Below are 19,132 nucleotides of genomic sequence, written 5' to 3'. Positions count from 1 at the left end.
GCGAACTGAATCAGACTGATTTTGTTTGAAAAAAGTGACTTGAAAATTCAAATGTGTTACTAAATTCTGAAGACAATAAAAAATTGTAGGACAAAAATCATTTAGAAATAATACCATCATAAAGGCAATGAATAGCAGTAAAGATTTAAACTCATATAGGTTTAACATGAAAAGATATTTTGTTTTTCACTATTTAACTTGTAACAAAAGTATAATTTAGTGAGCAAGCAGTTAAGTGTTAAGACACATTCTTCCAATAAAGTCATATGCATGTAATGAGATAAGATGCTTGATAGAATTAGGAAATAAATGAAAAAAATAACAATTTTACTAATAGGATCAGACTTAAAGAATGCTCTGTGTTACAAAAAACTAGACTGGCAGCTAGGATCTAATTTGTTTTCTGCTAGTAGTCATTTTAAAATTAAGTACATTGGTATTTGTATTTGAAGTAAATATAGTACTATTGTAAAAATTTTGTCTATAGATTTTAATTGCATCATGAAATGTTGATAATCCTGAAAAGTATTTCATACTAAATATTATAAAATACTGCAAAAATTAAATTTTTTTATTGACAACTTCCATAAATACAGACAATAAACCCTAACAATTCCCTCCCTACCCCCACTTTCCCTTTCACAAATCAATTCTCCATCATATCCCTCCTCCCCAATTAGTCTCTTATTTTGGTGTCGTCTTTTTCTCCTATTTTGAGGGTCCTTTGTAGGTAGTACCAGGAAGTGCAAGGTCATGTATATCCAGACCGTTTTGTGTGGAAGATTGTATTGTAAGCAGTCCTACCCTTCCTTTGGCTCTTACATTCTTTCTACCACCTCTTCCACAATGGACCCTGAGCCTTGGAAGGTGTGATAGAGATATTTCAGTGCTAAATACTCCTCTGTCACTTAACACTGTGGTGCCTTTTGAGTCATCCCAGAGGTCACTGTCATCTGAAAAGAGAAGCATCTCTAACCAAAAGTGAGAGTAGCATTAATAAAAGGGTATGAGCATTAAGAAAACTTCTTACTGGGCAATAATATATACATTTAGCTAGACACCAGTAGTTGTTACACCCCTAGGGCTCATGACCTCCCCTGTCACAGACTTTCAGTGCCAGGCATGTATTCCCTCCTGAGCAGCGGGCCTCCAGTCCAATTAGTGAGCAATTGGTTTCCCTCATAACAGACATGCTACTATTGCACCCATTGGCTCATTTGACCTGACTGTCCAAACTTAAGGCTTGCAGTGTCCACTGTTAAATATATCTCCACTGATGACTTCTCTTTCCCATAGGGCTGCATGCAGCATGGCTTTTTCCAGCTTTCTGTCAGCTGATCTACAGGGAGGAGGTTTTCAGCTCAGCTACAGCAAGATTTCTCAGTGACCTTATAGCCCAAGCATGTGGAGTCTTCAGCAATAGCAAAAATATTTTTTTTTTTTTTGACTGCCCAAGTATGCTTTTAGTCCTAAGGATGAGTTTTTTGTTTGTTTTTGTTTTTGAGGTAGGGTCTTCTAGCCTAGGCTGACCTAGAATTCACTGTGTAGTCTTAGGGTGTACTCAAACTCATGGTGATCCTCCTACCTCTGCCTCCTGAGTGCTGGAATTAAAGGCATGCACCACCATGCCTGGCTGAGTTTTTAAGTACTTGAAAACTTGGGGAGAAAAGCTATTGGTCCCACTCAGAAGTTCTAATAGGTGCTTGTTGTCTGACTGGATGAATTTCATCAAGAATGACGCATTTGGGCTGGAGAGATGGCTTAGTGGTTAAGCGCTTGCCTGTGAAGCCTAAGGACCCCGGTTCGAGGCTCGGTTCCCCAGGTCCCACATTAGCCAGATGCACAGGGGGCGAACGCATCTGGAGTTCGTTTGCAGAGGCTGGAAGCCCTGGCGTGCCCATTCTCTCTCTCTCTCCCTCTATCTGTCTTTCTCTCTGTGTCTGTCGCTCTCAAATAAATAAATAAAAAAATTTTTTAAAAAAAGAATGATGCATTTCATAACATGACATGGTGGTGTGTGTCTGAAATCCCAGCGCTTGGTAACTGAGACGAGGATTGTCGTGAGTTTAAGGCCAGCTTGCCCTATATAGTAAGAGCTTGTCTTTAAAAAAAAAAAAATGATGTGTTTCTTGGGAAGAATCTTGGAGACAGAAGTGACCAACTTATTAAATAAAAATCATAATTTATTCTTTATTCCATTTTCCCACATATCCACATTTTGAATATCCTAACAAGTCCCCAGTTGTCCCCATTTCTAAATCCCCTTAGCAAAAGTTTAACAAAAGGGTAGCTGTTTGGAAAAGTGCTGGAAGCACCCACTTTGTGCTGGGTAGCCATTATAGCCTCAGGGCATTGTGCCTAGAATAAGTTGGGGAGGTGAGTGGTGTGCCTTGATGTTGTAGAAGGGAAAAAGTAATGTAGGTGTATTGACTTTGTATGTGTGTATTTTCACATGCTCCATTGAGAAAATAATACACATGAAAGATGAGAATATGAAGCAAAGTTCTTTTAAAATTACCCTTGCTCAGGGACTCCCAAAAGGCTCTGAAGCACCCCCCTAGGTTTAGATACACCCCACAAAAGACCTGCGGTTCACAGTCTTAGTTTTCTATTATTAATATATGTTCATAAAATGTTTCCCTCGGCAATGTGCTGTCTTGTTTTTTTCTTTTAGATCACATTTTGTAACAGTTTTATTTAGAAACTTTTTAGTGAAGACAGAAAGCTGGGCTGATTTTCTTCCAATGGGCCCATAAAAGAAACATGCCCCTCCCTCATTAATGTCACAAAGTCTATGTCACCCAGCTACCAGCAGTCTTTGTGTTCCCTTTACCTGATGTCCAGCACCTCTGGGCCAGCATCTGTACCACCTCTGTGGTTTATTCAGTCCTGAGCCATGATGAGACAGCATGCACACTGACAGGAGTGAAGTCAAACAGTCTCGGGGTACCTGCTCACCTGTGTTCACAACTGCATGGCACATGGGTTCTGTTGCAGTTACCTTTTTGTTGCTGGGAAAAAACAACCGAAAGTAGCTAGTGGGAGGAAAAAATGTATCTTTGGTTTATAGTCTCAAGGGGAAGCTCCATGATGGCAGGGGAAAGATGGCATGAACAGAGGCTGGGACATCACCTTCTTGCCAACATCAGGTAGACAGCAACAGGACAATGAGCTAGAGTCAAGCAAGGAGGAGCTGGTTATAACATCCCCAACCTGCCCCCAGTAACAGACCTACAGCAAGGCTCCTCCCCCAAAATTTCCATTAGTGGGGGAGTATCCAATACAAACCTACTCCATGCTCCCTTGTTGAAGTTTTGTAAGAGCAAGGTGATTTTCCTTCTGTGTAGTGAAGAAAATGTGGGACCTCAATGTTGACTGGAATTCAGGAAAGCTGGGAAAAATCCAACAAAATCTTACGTTGTTTACAGTAGGTAATTCCCTTGTGTTCTACCAGTTAGTGATGTAAGAGACCAGAAGGAATGGGAGGAGTCTTTTCAATATATTTAGAAGAGATTCTTTGGTCAAAGATATAGATTGATGATGACATATAATAAGAATCTTAAAAGTCATAGTTTTCCTTTTTTTTTTTTTAACTTTTGAGAAAGGTCATTGAAGGATTATATCCTGCCACATTTTTTCATAGCCCTACTAATTTTTTTCCAGGCTCCATTAGAATGTCAGATTTGGAGAGAAAATTTACTACTATTGTTGAAAAGAAGTAAACAGAGCAAGCTAAGCATTAGGAATGACTCAAGTTGAGAAGTCTGTCAAGCAGAGGAAGAACCCTGTATCAAGTTGAGAAGTCTATCAGGTGTATGCTTCTCTAAGCTATGTCCTCACATGTGTTTTCTTCCAATAATACCCTAGACTTCCCTATCACCTTTGCCGAAGCATTCTAAAATCTACTGCCCTGACTTCTAAGTTCCAGAAGCTCTTCCCTGTCTCCCTGGGTATTTCATGAGGGTCACCAGCACCTTAAGATTCTTTGAAGAAACAGCACGTGCTTAATCTCATCTCACCCTTTCTCGCCAGCCCCATACTCAGCCAGGTCAGGGGGCACCCTCAGCCAGTGGTCCTCTCTGCATGCTTCTTCATTGGCCATGCCGCCTCTAGGAGGGCAGTCACCTATGTGAGACTGTCCTTTGGATCTAGAATGGAAGTGTGGTAACCAGTGAAATTGGAGGCTGGTGTTGTGCTTTCAGGTGGTGCACCTAAGCCCACCTGAAGCAGCCCTTCCTCAAGTGCTGCTGACCACTTATGTGCTTGGCGTAGGAGCTGTTGTTTCTTCAAGGCTCTGGCCCAGTTCTCTGGCTGGGAACAGGTTCGCTGCGGCTTCCTCCCACTCTTCATCTTGGTGCAGTTGCATCTTCCTTTATTCGTATGTCTAAATAAATCTCTTCCCCACTGCTTTTGGATTTTGTTCTTGTTTTGAGACTAAGTCTTGCTTTGCAGTCCAGATGTCCTCGAACTCACGAATCCAGGCTGGACTCAAAGTTATAGTGATCCTCCTGCCTTCAGCCTCCAGTGTGAGCACATCTCTAGGGTGCGAGCTCTTAAGCCATCTTGGATGTGAAAGGAGTGTATAATTAGTTCACTTTTTTTTTTTCCTATTTCACCTATGTGCAAAACATTTCAGATGCCCTTAGATCTCATGTCCTCTTAAAACTCCCTCCTTTAAGACAGTTATGTGTGTGTTCTTGTATTGCCTAGGCAGATGTGCAAAGTGAAGTATCTGGGAAAAACCTATGCATGCAGTGCCCTCCCTCAACCGCCACTTTCAACCCCCATATGTGTGTGTCTCTTGTGACTCAGCCATGAATGGAGATTATGGCTGGCCCTTTCACCCTACCTTGGCCCACATTTCTTTGAATGGCATTAGACCCTGCAATGGAGGTCCACAACTATAGCAAACAGCATAGAGGAAATTGGGCTCTTTTAAGTTTGCCAATGGCTTTTATGGAAAATTAGGACAACAGTGGGGAAATCTTTCCATCAGCCATAGTAGACAGATGACATGCAAATAAGCCTCACATTTTGTTGGAAATATCACCATATATATATGTATATCACCATAATATATATCACCAGAAAATCATCCTGCATTTGATATCAGGGAAAATCAAGCACTTTTAGAGGCTTTTTGAGTTCATACAGACCAGTAACATAGAATAATAACTGCATAATTGTATATGTAATACTTACTGAATGTCTTATTCTGGTTGAGGAAATAAGGCACGTACAGAAAAAAGCCAGCAATGAAAAAAAGTTTCAGAGGTGCAGTGTGGTGTTTACAAGTATGAAGTTGAAGGGCTGGAGAAGATAGCTCTGTCAACAAAGTCCTTGCCTCACAAGCAGGAGGACCCAAGTTTGATCCTCAGTACCAATGTGGAAAATTCCAGGCATGGTGGTGTGAACCTGTAATTCTAGCACTGAAGGCAGAGAGCCAGGAGGGCCACTGTGAGGCTCACTGGCCAGCAAGTCTAGCCCAATTGGTGAGCTCCAGGCCAGTGAGTAACCCTGTCTCAAAAAAAGATGAGTGGTATGTCTAAGAATAACACCCAAGGTTATCCTCTGGCCTCCACACACATGTGCATGACACCCATCACTGGACACATGAACACACATGTATATATTCACACATGCACACATGTATTTTTAAAGGAATATGAACTTGGATCAGGTCTAGGTTTAGATCTTGGTCCTCACACCAGGGGTGTGGCCTCAGTAACTCATCTAACCTTTCTGAGCTCCCAGCTTTTCTCAGAACACATTAGAGGGCTACTGCAGGAGCTAAGTGAAGTAACACCTGAATCATTCTTAGTGCATTATTGCTGATTTTGCAAGAGTACCTTAGAAGAATATAGGAATAAACATCTTCAGAATCCACCATGGAGTCAAAGGATATCCTAATTAGCCTATGTTAGATTCAGGGCTGTATTCAGGTCTAGAGTTCCTTGAGTTTCCAATGATTGGGGAATGATCCAAGGTCCTAGAATGGTGTTGATATTATTGACAAAAACAAAGGGACTTTGGTTGTAAAGAATAAGGGGAAGGTGAGGGATAGGAAGGTCCAGGTTATGAGACACATCACTAATTCAGTAGAAGGAAAATTCTTGTTACCAAATTGCCAATCACCACCATTAACTGGAGACCATGAAGTAATGTGGTTACAATCTGTAATGTTCAAGTGCTCAGAGAAGACCGGGTGTGGTGGTGCATACCTTTAGTCCAAGATCTATGCCTTTAATCCCAGCTCTTGGGAGCCTGAGATAGGAGAGTCAGTTGCTGTGAGTTCAATGTCATCCTGGGCCAAAGAGTGAGTTCCAGGTCAGCCTGGGCTAAAGTAAAACCCTGCCTCAATAAACAAGCTGGACATGGTGGTGCATGCCTTTAATCCCAGCGCTTGGGAGGCTGAGCTAAGAGGATCACTGTGAGTTACAGGCCACCCTGAGACTACATAGTGAATTCCAGGTCAGCCTGGACTAGATCAAGACCCTACATCAAAAAAAGAAAAAAAATCACAAAATGTACTCAGAGAACATAGGAACAGAGCAAAGACGAATGGTTGTCAGAAAGGGCAGCTCTGGTTGGAAATAAAATCTTAAAGAGCAAGCCAGTAGACAGGAGACAGAAAAGAAAATGGTTTGCCATGTGGCAAGGCAATAGATTAAGGAAAATGAAAGCATGGGAACAGGAGGCATAGCTTGGGTCTCTAGATGTCATTTTCCCAGAGGAGGTCTACTTTTCATCAATGTGAAGACAGGTTCTAAACTGGTGCTCACTCTCACACTGACCCACACCTGCTCATCTGCTTGGTAGACATGAAGCCAAATTTTACAAGACAAGAATTGTTCATGTTTATTTTTATTTGAGATAGAGAAAATGGGCATACCAGGGCCACCAGTCACTGCAAACAAACTCCAGATGCATGTGCCACCTTGTGCATCTGGCTTACGTGGGTCCCAGGGAATCGAGCCTCGAACTGGGGTCCTTAGGCTTCACAGGCAAGTGCTTAACTGCTAAGCCATCTCCTAGCTGGCTTCCCACATCCCACTAGACTGGTCCTCCAGTAAAGGCTGTGAGGAGCAGGAGTTCCCGCTCACATATATCTTCTTGGAAATGAATTGCTTACTCTGGCCCTGTAGAAAAAAGCTTCTACAAACAGTATCTTAAAAGATAGTGTCTCATCTTTTAACGGAAGGAGTCACAGACACCAAAGATTAATGTTTTCAATGTGTCTCACATCTAATTAATCAACAAAATTTCTTGGGGAATTTTAGAGTTCCAGGAGGATTCTAGGGTGGGGTCTCTTTTTTAAAAGAATAACAAAGAAACTCTTCCAACGTGATTTTAATCACTAGTCATATCTGGAAACTGTTCCGAGTGTATGCCACTGGGCCATTAGTCACTGCTGTTGGCCAATCAGTAGGTACCGAAAGATGCTGGGCATGCTCAGCCCAGCTCTTGAGTGGAAGTGATGAGTGCTGCCCTCTGAGTGACAGTGACATTTCTCCTTGCAGACAGGCAGTAAACGCCAGTGAGCAGTGAGAGAAAAGCAGCCAGAAGGGACTTGGCAGAGCTGCCCGGGCAGTGCACCAATACCTGGTGCCTTCTTGAAGCTGGCTGCGTGCCTCTCCTGGCTTCCATGAGATGTTCCTTTATCCTATGACAAATCCCTCTCTATGACTATGGCCAGCACAAGCTGGTTTCTGTTACTTGCAATTAAAGAGCCAACTACTATGAGCCTTATTAAAATAGCATCCACAAAGAACAACACTAGTATGCACTTTAAGCACATGATGGTATAAAATACCAGCTTTCTTCCCAAACAAGTCAAAACGGACACTTGTTTGGGGAGGTGAAAACAAAACACTTTCGGGTGGTTTCTGCAGCTATTAGCTGGGGTAAAGAGTGCTCCAATTATGAGAAAAGGAATGAAAACCACTGGGTTGATTGAAGAAATGAAAAGAAGCAATGGAAGCTATGCATTTAGGCAAAGCCCTGGTCAGCTACCCCACAGGAAAAGGAAACAGCCAATTCTGTGGCACAGATGGGTTCAGAGGCAGAGCCAGCTTCGCTCACCCTCATCTCAATTTGTATCTCCTGCCTCACCCTCGGAACCAGCCAGAGGCTGGCAGAGGGCTCTTAATAGAGCAGAGGTTTTTGATTGGTTGGGTTTAGCTTATGGAAGAAATAAGCAGAGCTCAGCTGTCCCCAGACAGAAACATGGGCAAGCCACTCTCTAAGAAGAGAGAGCCGGGCCAAACCAGGAGGCCCTGGGTCTTCCTGCACAGAGCTCTTTAATATCCTGTTCTTTTGCTGAAAGACATACAAGCTGTTGGCCAACACTATATTCCCCCAAGCCACCCAGAGATATCCCTTCAGCCAGGGGGCTGGACATTCATGGCACCATTTTCCTGAAGGTCAGCGAGCACAGTTACTGGCTGCTTATTCCACCAATGAGCCCTGGGCCAGAGATGACTTCAGAACCAACTAGCTCTGTTCTGCTTGCTCCTGTGGCCGCACAGCTGACCTGAGCCCAGCCAGCCAGCTGTCTGGCAGATGCCTAACACTAGAAGAGAGATAGGAAATGAACAGAGCAATTCTGAGACACAAAAAGCCATCCTGATCAGCCATATTGAGTCCCTCATGTTACCACATGTCCATGTCCAACCATGGGTCTTCAGATAATTTCTCAGGAACTGCATGGGTCCTGTAGAGGGCTTGGGAGGGAAATTGATGGGTTTTGCATCACTCCCCACCTTCAGACTTCAAGACAGCCTACCTTTCCCTGTGTATTAATTGGGCTCCAGGGATCTTTTCGTTTGAAGAATGGATTTGGGGCTGGAAGGATGCCTTAGTGGTTAAAGTGCTTGCCCGTAAAGCCCAAGGACCTATGATTCCCTAGTACCCATAAGGTGCATGCAGTGGCTGAAGGCCCTGATGTGCCCATTCTCTCTCATACTTTCTCTCTGTCAAATAAATAAATAAAAATATAATATTTTTTTTTAAAAAAAGAATGGGTTTGTACTATTGGCACAGTTTCAACGGTGCGAGTGTGTGTGAGTGCACAGGGACATGCAGCACTGCACCCTGCGAGGTGCTTCTGATGCCTTAGCTTGGTTGTGAGTGTGATCGCAAAGCTGGCGACCTGGGAGCCATGCATGGCGGCCAAGATCACACAGCTACAAGTGGAAAAGCTTGGAATTGAAGGCAGGTCTCCACGACTCTGGAGCAGTGTCCTCGGGAAAGGGCTGTGAGGGAAACCGAGCAAAGAGAAGAAAAGCGCAGCATTCCTCTGCAGCAGCTGTCTCAGCCTCACCTGCACACTAGTCACCCCGGAAACCATAATCAGGACAGACGCCAGGCGCTCTCCTCAGGAGACACTGGCTTCATTGATGGGACGAGGCGCGAGGACTTGTTTAGTAAAATAATAAGCTCTATATTGGAGGAACAGGAATGGGAACTCAATACTTAGAAATACATGTCAGAGCTGATTTGAGGATGTCAAAGATAGGGAATTTCCCTCCTGGCAAATTGCTCAACTGATTGTATGTAAAGTGTCTTTTACGAAGAAGCTAGAAAGCCACCAAAACTCCCAAAAGCCCTGACAAGACAAAGAAAGCTCTCTTTTCCAGCTCCCCACAGTGGCTGGAGCAATGCTGCTCAGCTATGTACTTGTGTGGCTGGTGTGAACAGCCAGCGATGCAGGGGAGCATGGGGCATGGGAAGCAGTACGGGGAAATAAGGGCCCACTGTGCATGATTTTTTTCCCTTTATGCCCAGATGGGAACCAGGACAGGTTGAGATCTGTGAGGTAGGACCCCAAGATATTAAAACTTAAATATGGGGGCAGCATCAACAGAGCTGGGATTGGGGTGAGGGATATGAGGTGATTTGTGCATATGTAGGGCTGGGTTTTTATTCAAAATGGATTTTTTCTAACACAAGTTTTGATATTGTATGTGTTTGTTTGCAGTGCTGGGGATAGAACCCAGGGGCCTTGCACATGCTAGGTAAATCCTTGACCACTGAGATACCCCCAGCCCTAATTTTGATTCTATATTATATCAAAGTGCTATTTCTCTTAAATTTGATGCCCCACCTGAGTTCCAGAAAATAACTTCTTGGCTTGTCGATGCTTCTAAGTCAAAGGAGGAAGTACAACAACAAGTCTTTCATCAAGCAGAACACTGAGCCTCACAAAGGCCTGATGGGATTTCCTACATCAAAGGGAAGATCTTAGCAGAGAGATAACCTAGCTTGTGAGAACTGGCAGGGGAGAAGAGGGGAAGAGACAAAAAAAACCATCTTCAGCATATGTCATTGAGGGCAGCCTTTCTCATTCAGGTCTCTGGTGATTCACATGGCAGGAAGAACTCTGCGTAAAGGCAGACCTACCCATTATGCAGGGTCACTCACTGTTACCTTGGTAACATGTTTAACCATCCTCTCATTAGTAAAACAGACCTTACAATATGCCCCTCATAGCGACATTTTAAGGATAAATGAGACAGGATATATATATATATATGATAGCTAGATAGATTCATAGATGATGAGCAGATAAATGATAGAAGATAGATGAAGAGACAGACATGGTGGCACACACCTTTAATCCCAGCACTTGAGAGGCAGAGGTAGGAGGACCACTGTGAGTTCAAGGCTAGCCTGGGACTACAGAGTGATATTTAGATCAGCTTGGGCTAAGTGAATCCTACTTCAAAAAAACAAAAAACAAAAAAAATAAAAATAAAGATGGCAAAGCCGGCGTGGTGGCACATGCCTTTAATCCCAGCACTCGGGACGCAGAGGTAGGAGGATCACCATGAGTTAGAGGTCACCCTGAGACTCCGTAGCGAATTCCAGGTCAGCCAGGGCTACTGTGAGACCCTACCTTGAAAAACCAAAAAAATAAATAATTTTAAAAAATAAAAGTAAAATAAAGATGGCAGATGGTGAACAGAAGAAAGAATGCTGGAGAAGAGGGAATCATTTGATGCCATGTCTACTAGTGGTGGAGGGAAGAAGGGACTCAGTGGAAGGGGTATTAGACTGATAAGCTATGATCAAAATACAATATATGTAAATGCACATATATGCAGATAACATTGTCAAGGAATAATGTTTTGTTTGTTTTTTTTTTAAAGTGGACCTGGTAGTGTCAGCAGTAACCCCAGGTACTAGTGATTCTGAGGCAGGAAGATCACAAGCTAGAGGCCTGCCTAGGCTACAAAGGAAGTTCAAGACCAGCTTGGGTAACTTAGTAGGACACAGTTTTAAAATAAAAAACAAAAAGAGAACTGAGGGTGTAGTAGGAACAGAACCCTGAGTTTTGATCCCAGTACCACAAAAAGTACTTAGGACTTGTTAATGTTAAGCTGACTATCCATTCCTGAAGTAAATCTAGTTGATTGTATTATATTTGCGTTTAATATATTTATTTCTAGATCTGCTTTGCTAATATTTTATTAGATTTTTTCAAAAAATATTTCCTTCTCTTTATTTATTTGAGAGAGACAGAAAGAAAGAGGCAGATATATATAGAGAGAATGGGCACACCAGGGCCTCCAGCCACTGCAAATGAACTCCAGATTGCATGCGCCACCTTCTGCATCTGGCTTATGTGGGTCTTGGGGAATTGAGCCTCAAACCGGGGTCCTTAGGCTTCATAGGCAAGCACTCAACCGTTAAGCCATCTCTCTAGCCCTTGTTACATTTTTTTGTATATATGTTCATGAATAAAATTGGTCTGTAATTTTTCTTATCAGAGAAAGATTAGACAGATAGATAGATAGGTTTGTGCATACCTGATTCATTCTAAGTGCTCAAAGGAAAAAATGGTGGCTATTCTCATACTCCTGTAACATTTCCTAAATTCTAGTTTTACCTTCTTATCTCCATTCATGCTTGGAAGAGTAACTGCTCACTGCTCTTTGATAACTCACCATAGAGTAGGCCAAACCAGTCAATTTTGTTCCTTATTAATATATTAGAGAAATTGTCACTTAAGTGGGTCATTCTTCCAGAAGGAATGAAGGCCCAGGTTCTGTGCTCAGCTGTAGGACTTGTTGCTGTGTGTACTCAGGGATCACCTTTCACACACCTGGGGCACTTCTTTCTTCCTTATGAGGTGAGGGCAAGGTCCTCCCTGTTGCTCTCCTGTTGGGATCCAAGGGGTAGCTGTGCAAAAGTGACAGGCAGTGGTACAAGTGGAAACAAGCTGGGAGCAGGTGCAATTCCTTTAGTGGCCTCACTTGCCTGTCTGAGCTGCTTCACCTGGTTCTGGTACCGCACTTTAATATTCTGCCGATGCCACTTTAGAATGACAGAAGAGATAAATTGATGTAACCTACCCGCACTATGAAAGGAATAACATATTATTAGCTAAGTTGTTATTAAGTACATGGTGAAAATATTAATTTTGGTGTGAACTATAATGTTTTCCCACAGATAACTGGGGACACTTTTAACAAGCCTGACCAGAGCAAGTGTCTCCCTCCTGGTCCTGGTTAGAACCACTTCTTTTCTCCTCTTGAGTTTGTATACTGTATTTAAATCTTTGAAAGTGTTCCATGCAGTTACACATGCCCTCTGTGTGTTTAAATAGTCACTTCTTTTCTCAAGGGTAATGTATTATATCATGAGAATTTTCAGCCTTTTTGTCTGTAATTGTTCAAAATTTCAACTGTAAATGCAGAGTAATTTTCTAGCCATTGAGAGAGAGAGAGAGAGAAAAGAGTAATGATTGAGAGCTCAGGCTTACTAAATAAATGGCCTTCCTCTGTTAAATAAGAGCATAATAGTCCAAATCTGATAGGGTTAGAATGAGAACTGAAAGATTAATGTTTATAAAGGGCTTAAAATGGTGCCAGGTGAATAGTAACTACTTAATAAGTGTTAGCCATTAAGGTATTGACCCCCATTCTGGCTGGCTTTTATCACACTGGCCTCTGTGCAGTGCAGACTTAAAACTTGTCTAGGAGGCATTCTCTTAGAGTTCCAGCCACTTGTGCTTAAGGAGCCTTCTTGGCAATGTTTTGATTCTCTGGCTTCTACTATGCTGTTTTCTTCGGTTTTTCACTGGTGAGAGGGAAAAGGTAGACAGGCCACTTCTGGGGGGTCTTTTTTTTCTTGGTTCCCTTCTTCTCACCTCTATACCCATCCTCCCGCTGGTTGTAGCCACTCACAGCTCTTCCATTCTGCAGTCCTGACTCCAGGATGGATGGTCTGCAGTTGCACTGTATAGATCATAAACACTGAAGCTCTCATTCAATTGCTGACATTTGCTGGTATCACGAATATATGGTTATTTGTGCTATTTATTTAAGCTACATTATTTTATAAAATTAAACAATTACTACCTGTATCTAAACAAATCTGGGTTCTTTGTGTGTTTTGAGACATGGCATTGCTGTTCAGCCCAGGCTGGCCTCGAATCTTCCTGCCTTGGCCTCTTGGAGTGGGAGTAGAGGTGAGTACCACCAGGACTGCCCCTATAAAAACAATTCCAAGTTACATTTAATAACTAGAGAAACAACGTGATCATGAAGTTCTGGACTATCAGAATGTGGGGCACACTAATTCTGAATAACCAAGTTAAAAGGATGGCATCACAAGTGAGATAGAAATAAAGTTTATCCAGTTGCTATGGCTAAGCTGCTGGGGGAAGCTCTGGGCCCGTGGTGTTTCCGCTCCACACGGTGGTGCACTGGGTATGGCTTATTCTGCACCCAAACTTCATTCCAGTCACTCTGGATGTTTACAAAATTATACAAAAATAATCCAAGATCCTTTCTCTGCTATTTCCCATGCAGCAATGAATACAGCTCCATCCAGAGTTAGCACAAACACATTTGAAGACTGTAATTGTTAACTAAAAAAATACTAAATTTGTAATTCTTGCCTTTAAAAGTCTAATAAAGAAAAATAACTTGCTCAGCCTTGAATAAAGGGAAATCCACACCTGCAATCCAAACACCTGGGAAGGTGAAGTACAAAGAGCTTGAGTTCAAGGGCAGCCAGATCGATATAGCAAGACCTTGCTTTAAAAAGGGGGAAACTAAATTTAAAAAGAAGGTAGTGCTGTGTTGTGCGCAGCAGCATAGATGGTCTTGGAGGATGCTGCGCTGTGTGGAATAAGGCAGATAATGAAGCATGGTTCCCATCTATGAGAATCTGTTTAAAGCAGCCAGATTCAGAGAAGCAGAGAAAATGGTGGTTGCAAGGGATGGAGGGTGGGAAAATGCAGAAATGTTGGTCAGAGGATATAAGGTTTCAGGTAGTATGAAATTCTGAAATGAATGCATTGCATAGTAGCTGTACTTAATAACACTGAACTGTGTACTTGAAATTGGCTAAGTAAGAGTGGATCTTAAATATTCTCAAAACACCCCCCCACACACCTCTATAACATGGTAGATATGCTTAAGTGGCAATCATTCTACAGTGTATACATAAATCAAAACATCATGCTGTACACTGTAAATATATGTGTTTTGTCAATTATACATCAATAAAACAGGAAAAAAGACCATTGTGTTATAAAATAGGAGTCGATAAATTCCCTTGTGCTAATTTGGTTTAAATACTTTTCTTTTGTTTACAAAGAATATAGGCTAATGTATAAATGGGAAACAAAGAAAAAATCTTAATCAAGAGTCACTTGTTACTGTGCTCGCTTTGGCAGCACATCTACTAAAATTGGAATGATACAGAGAAGATCAACATGGCCCCCGTGCAGAGATGACACGCAAATTCGTGAAATGTCCAATCTTATTTTTAGGAAAAACAAAAAATCACTTGTTTTTGTGCAAATATTGTTTGTATCTAATTCCTATTTTGAGGTGGAATTAGTGTTTCTAACTATGTGCTAATTTAGAAATAACAAAGTGGGTTTTTCATCTTCTGTGATCTTTTTGATGAGATGTGAGGCAAGCAGTCTATATTCTAAATGGGATCTTAGTCTCTGAAAGAATGAGCTGAACTCAAAGTTGTTAAGTGGAAATGCCAGGATTGATACTGGAATCTTTAACTTCGAATTTGGCATCCTTGCCAAACACAGACTAAATACTGTGACATTCATTTACTTAAGGTTTTCCAAAAGGCAAAGCAAATGTGACAACAGAAATCAGATTTGTGGTTTCCTAGGTGCTGGAGCAGGGTGCACAGGGGAGGTCACCGGGAAGGGGCATGAAGGTGACGTGTGGAGTAGTTGAAGTTTCCTCTTGCTTGAGTTGCATGTTGGCTGTACAGGTGGAGGCATTCATCTAAACTCATCAAGCAATACACTCAGCAGTTACATACTCTTGTAGGTAAATTATAACTTAATTTGAAAAAAAATTCATTTTTCCAGTCTAAGTGAGTTCTTATTGCTATTTTAACAAATTACTACTAACTTGGTGGCTTATGACAGTGTAAACTGATTTTCTCACAGTTCTGGAGGTCTGAACTTCAATATAGGGCTCATTGGATTGAACTCAGAGTATGGACTGGATTTGCTCTGTTTGGAGAACCTGAGGCAGGATCTAGTTCCGTGGTTCAAAAAGAGGTGCTTACAAACATGGTTCAGAAATATTTCTTGTTGAGTGTAGTAGCATAAGCATGTAATCCAAGTACTCAGGAGGTGAAGCAGGAAGATCACTGGTTTGAAGCCAGCAGAGGTTGTAAGTCCTAGCACACCCATCCTCTCTCTCCCTCTCTGCAAATAAATACATAAATAAATAAAAAGATAGTTGAAAAGGTTCCCCTGTGATGCATACACATCTGAAAAGGGACTTGGCCACATTAGTAATAAGGAAAAACAAGTGAAATCAAATAGAAAACAGCAATGTCCTTAAAAAGAATTGATGAATGTGATGTAGCCAGTCATATGTCACACTACACAGATGTGAAAATCCATAAATTACAAATACAACCACATGGATTGCATATATATACTTGTATGTGATATAGATTACCAGTTACCAAAGTGTTATCACTTCTTTAAACTTTTATTAACCTCACAGCTGAAAACTCACCCTGTTCTTTGCTATGCATTTCCTAGGTTTCCTCTCAAAGGAAGCAACTTGTTGCCTGCTTCTCTTTTTAAAAAAAAATAGTTATTTATTAGAGAGAGAGAGAATGAGCACCACAGGACCTCCAGCCTCTGCAAATGAACTCCAGTTGCATGTGCCACCTTGTGCATCTGGCTTGTGTGGGTCCTAGAGAATTGAGCCTGGGTCCTTAGGCTTCACAGGCAAGTACCTTAATTGCTAAGCCATCTCTCCAGCCCTGTTCCTTCCCGCTTGTTTCTTTACACCCTTGGCTCAGCTCAGGACTCGCAGCCCTTGCCCCTTCAAAATGCAGAATGAGGCCAATGAATATTGAATATGAAATTTACAAAAATATTTGTATTCACATTAAAGACCCAGCATATATGTTGGAAATTCAGTAACTTCTGGCATCAAAACTAGAACATCATTCCTGCCAACAAGTTTCTGTTTACAAAGAATGGATTAGGCATCTATATTAAGCCAGTTAACAAGCAATTCTTACATATCCTCGAATTCCAAACATGTTAGAGACAGTGAAAAATAACAAAACCTTTTCCCTTTATGGAGTGTACTATGTAGTGAGAAGAGGAAGAAAGTAAACATAGTGGGCTGGAGGGATGGCTTAGTGGTTAAGGCGCTTGCCTGCAAAGCCAAAGGACTTGGGTTCAATTCCTCAGGACCCACGTGAACCAGGTGCACGAGATGGCACATGTACTTGGAGTTTGTTTGCAGCAGGTGGATGCCCTGGCATGCCCATTCTTTCTCTCTCTGTCTGCCTCTCTTTCTCTCTGTCAAATAAATAAATAATAAAAGATTTTTGGTCAGGTGTGGTGGTGCATACCTTTAATCCCAGCACTCGGGAAGCAGAGGTAGGAGGATCACCATGAGTTCAAGGATACCCTGAGATTACATAATGAATTCCAGGTCAACTTGAGCTAGAGTGAGACCCTACCTCAGAAAACTAAACTAAACTAAACTAAAACAATAATAAAATATTTTTTAAAAGAAAATAAACAGAGTAAGTCTACTATTTGTTAAATAAGAAAGCATAGGTCCCAAGAGCATGTGAGCTGCCCAGGTAAATGAATGGAGGAGCTAGGGGACCTTAGCGAGAAGGTGACACTTGAGCAGAGACATGAAGGAGGGAGAGTGTGCCAAGCAAGGTGTGGGTGGATGGATTGCTTCCAGAGGCAGGGAGAAGAGCAGGAAGCCAGGGAGGGTTGCAGAATGGACAGAGGCAGAGAGAAGAGTGCAGTCAGACAAGTCCAAAGAGTAAGGAGCTGGGTGTGAGGGTGGTGATGGGTGAAATCTAACAATGTACCAAGGTCCTCTGTCACTTTGTATACTAGTCCTTGAAAATTTATAGAAATAGAAAATGAGCCTATAATATCTTACAAAATATGGTTTTGAATATTTCATGTTAAATAAAGGCCTAATGCTATCATCATAAAAAAAAAAAAGAAACAAAAAGAAATCCAGGGTGGGGGTGGAGATTTTAGGGCCACTGAAGCCACCATAGCGATTTGGGCTTTACACAGAGTGAGATGGGAGGCACCCACAGAGTGGTAAGATGTGCTCATGTTTTTTTTTTTTTTTTGGTTTTTTTTCTTTTTTTTTTTTAATTTTTATTAACGTTTTCCATGATTATAGAATATATCCCATGGTAATTCCCCCCCCATCCCATCCCCACATTTTCCCATTTGAAATTCCATTCTCCATCATATTACCTCCCCACTACAATCATTGTAATTACATAAATACAATATCAACCTATTAAGTATCCTCCTCCCTTCCTTTCTCTTCCCTTTATGTCTCCTTTTTAACTTACTGGCCTCTGCTACTAAGTATTTTCATTCTCACACAGAAGCCCAATCATCTGTAGATAGAATCCACATATGAGAGAGAACATGTGGCGCTTGGCTTTCTGAGCCTGGGTTACCTCACTAAGTATAATCCTTTCCAGGTCCATCCATTTTTCTGCAAATTTCATTTTTCTTTACCCCTGAGTAGAACTCCATTGTACAAATGTGCCACATCTTCATTATCCACTCATCAGTTGAGGGACATCGAGGCTGGTTCCATTTCCCAGCTATTATAAATTGAGCAGCAATAAACATGGTTGAGCACGTACTTCTAAGGAAATGAGATGAGTCCTTCGGATATATGCCTAGGAGTGCTATAGCTGGGTCATATGGTAGATCAATCTTTAGCTGTTTTAGGAACCTCCACACTGATTTCCACAATGGCTGGACCAGATTGCATTCCCACCAGCAGGGTAGTAGGGTTCCTTTTTTTCCACATCCCCGCCAACATTTATGATCATTTGTTTTCATGATGGTGACCAATCTGACAGGAGTGTGATGGAATCTCAATGTAGTTTTAATCTGCATTTCTCTGATGACTAGTGACGTAGAACATTTTTTAGATGCTTATATGCCATTCGTATTTCTTCCTTTGAGAATGCTCTACTTAGCTCTATAGCCCATTTTTTGATTGGCTTGTTTGATTCCTTATTATTTAACTTTTTGAGTTCTTTGTATATCCGAGATATTAATCCCCTATCAGATATATAGCTGGCGAAGATTTTTTCCCATTCTGTAGGTTGCCTCTTTGCTTTTTTCACTGTGTCCTATACAGTGCAAAATCTTTGTAATTTCATGAGGTCCCAGTGATTAATCTGTGGTTTTATTGCCTGAGCAATTGGGGTTGTATTCAGAAAGTCTTTGCCAAGACCAATATGTTGAAGGGGTTCCCCTACCTTTTCTTCTAGCAGTTTAAGAGTTTCAGGTCTGATGTTAAGGTCTTTAATCCATTTGGACTTAATTCTTGTGCATGGAGAGAGAGAGGAATCTATTTTCATCCTTCTGCAGATATATACCCAGTTTTCAAAACACCATTTGCTGAAGAGGTTGTCTTTTCTCCAATGAGTATTTTTGGCATTTTTATCGAATATCGGGTGGCTATAGCTACTTGGGCTTACATCTGGGTCCTCTATTCTGTTCCACTGATCTACATGTCTGTTTTTGTGCCAGTACCCTGCTGTTTATGTTACTATGGCTCTGTAGTATAGGTTAAAATCAGGTATGGTGATACCACCA

The 19,132-nt window shown here is 41.7% G+C and overlaps 1 non-coding gene across 1 annotated transcript; it reads left to right on the top strand.

The window, feature by feature from the left end:
• Window positions 1–14,673: 14,673 nt before the first annotated feature.
• Window positions 14,674–14,780, top strand: LOC123463762. Its single transcript, XR_006639147.1, has one exon. It is a non-coding gene; the product is annotated as a U6 spliceosomal RNA (small nuclear RNA).
• Window positions 14,781–19,132: the final 4,352 nt, after the last annotated feature.

The sequence above is a fragment of the Jaculus jaculus genome, chromosome 9 (genome assembly GCF_020740685.1).
Source record: "Jaculus jaculus isolate mJacJac1 chromosome 9, mJacJac1.mat.Y.cur, whole genome shotgun sequence".
Taxonomy (NCBI): domain Eukaryota; kingdom Metazoa; phylum Chordata; class Mammalia; order Rodentia; family Dipodidae; genus Jaculus; species Jaculus jaculus.
Note: the sequence above shows the minus strand (reverse complement) of the source record. Positions and strands in the feature narration are given on the sequence as shown.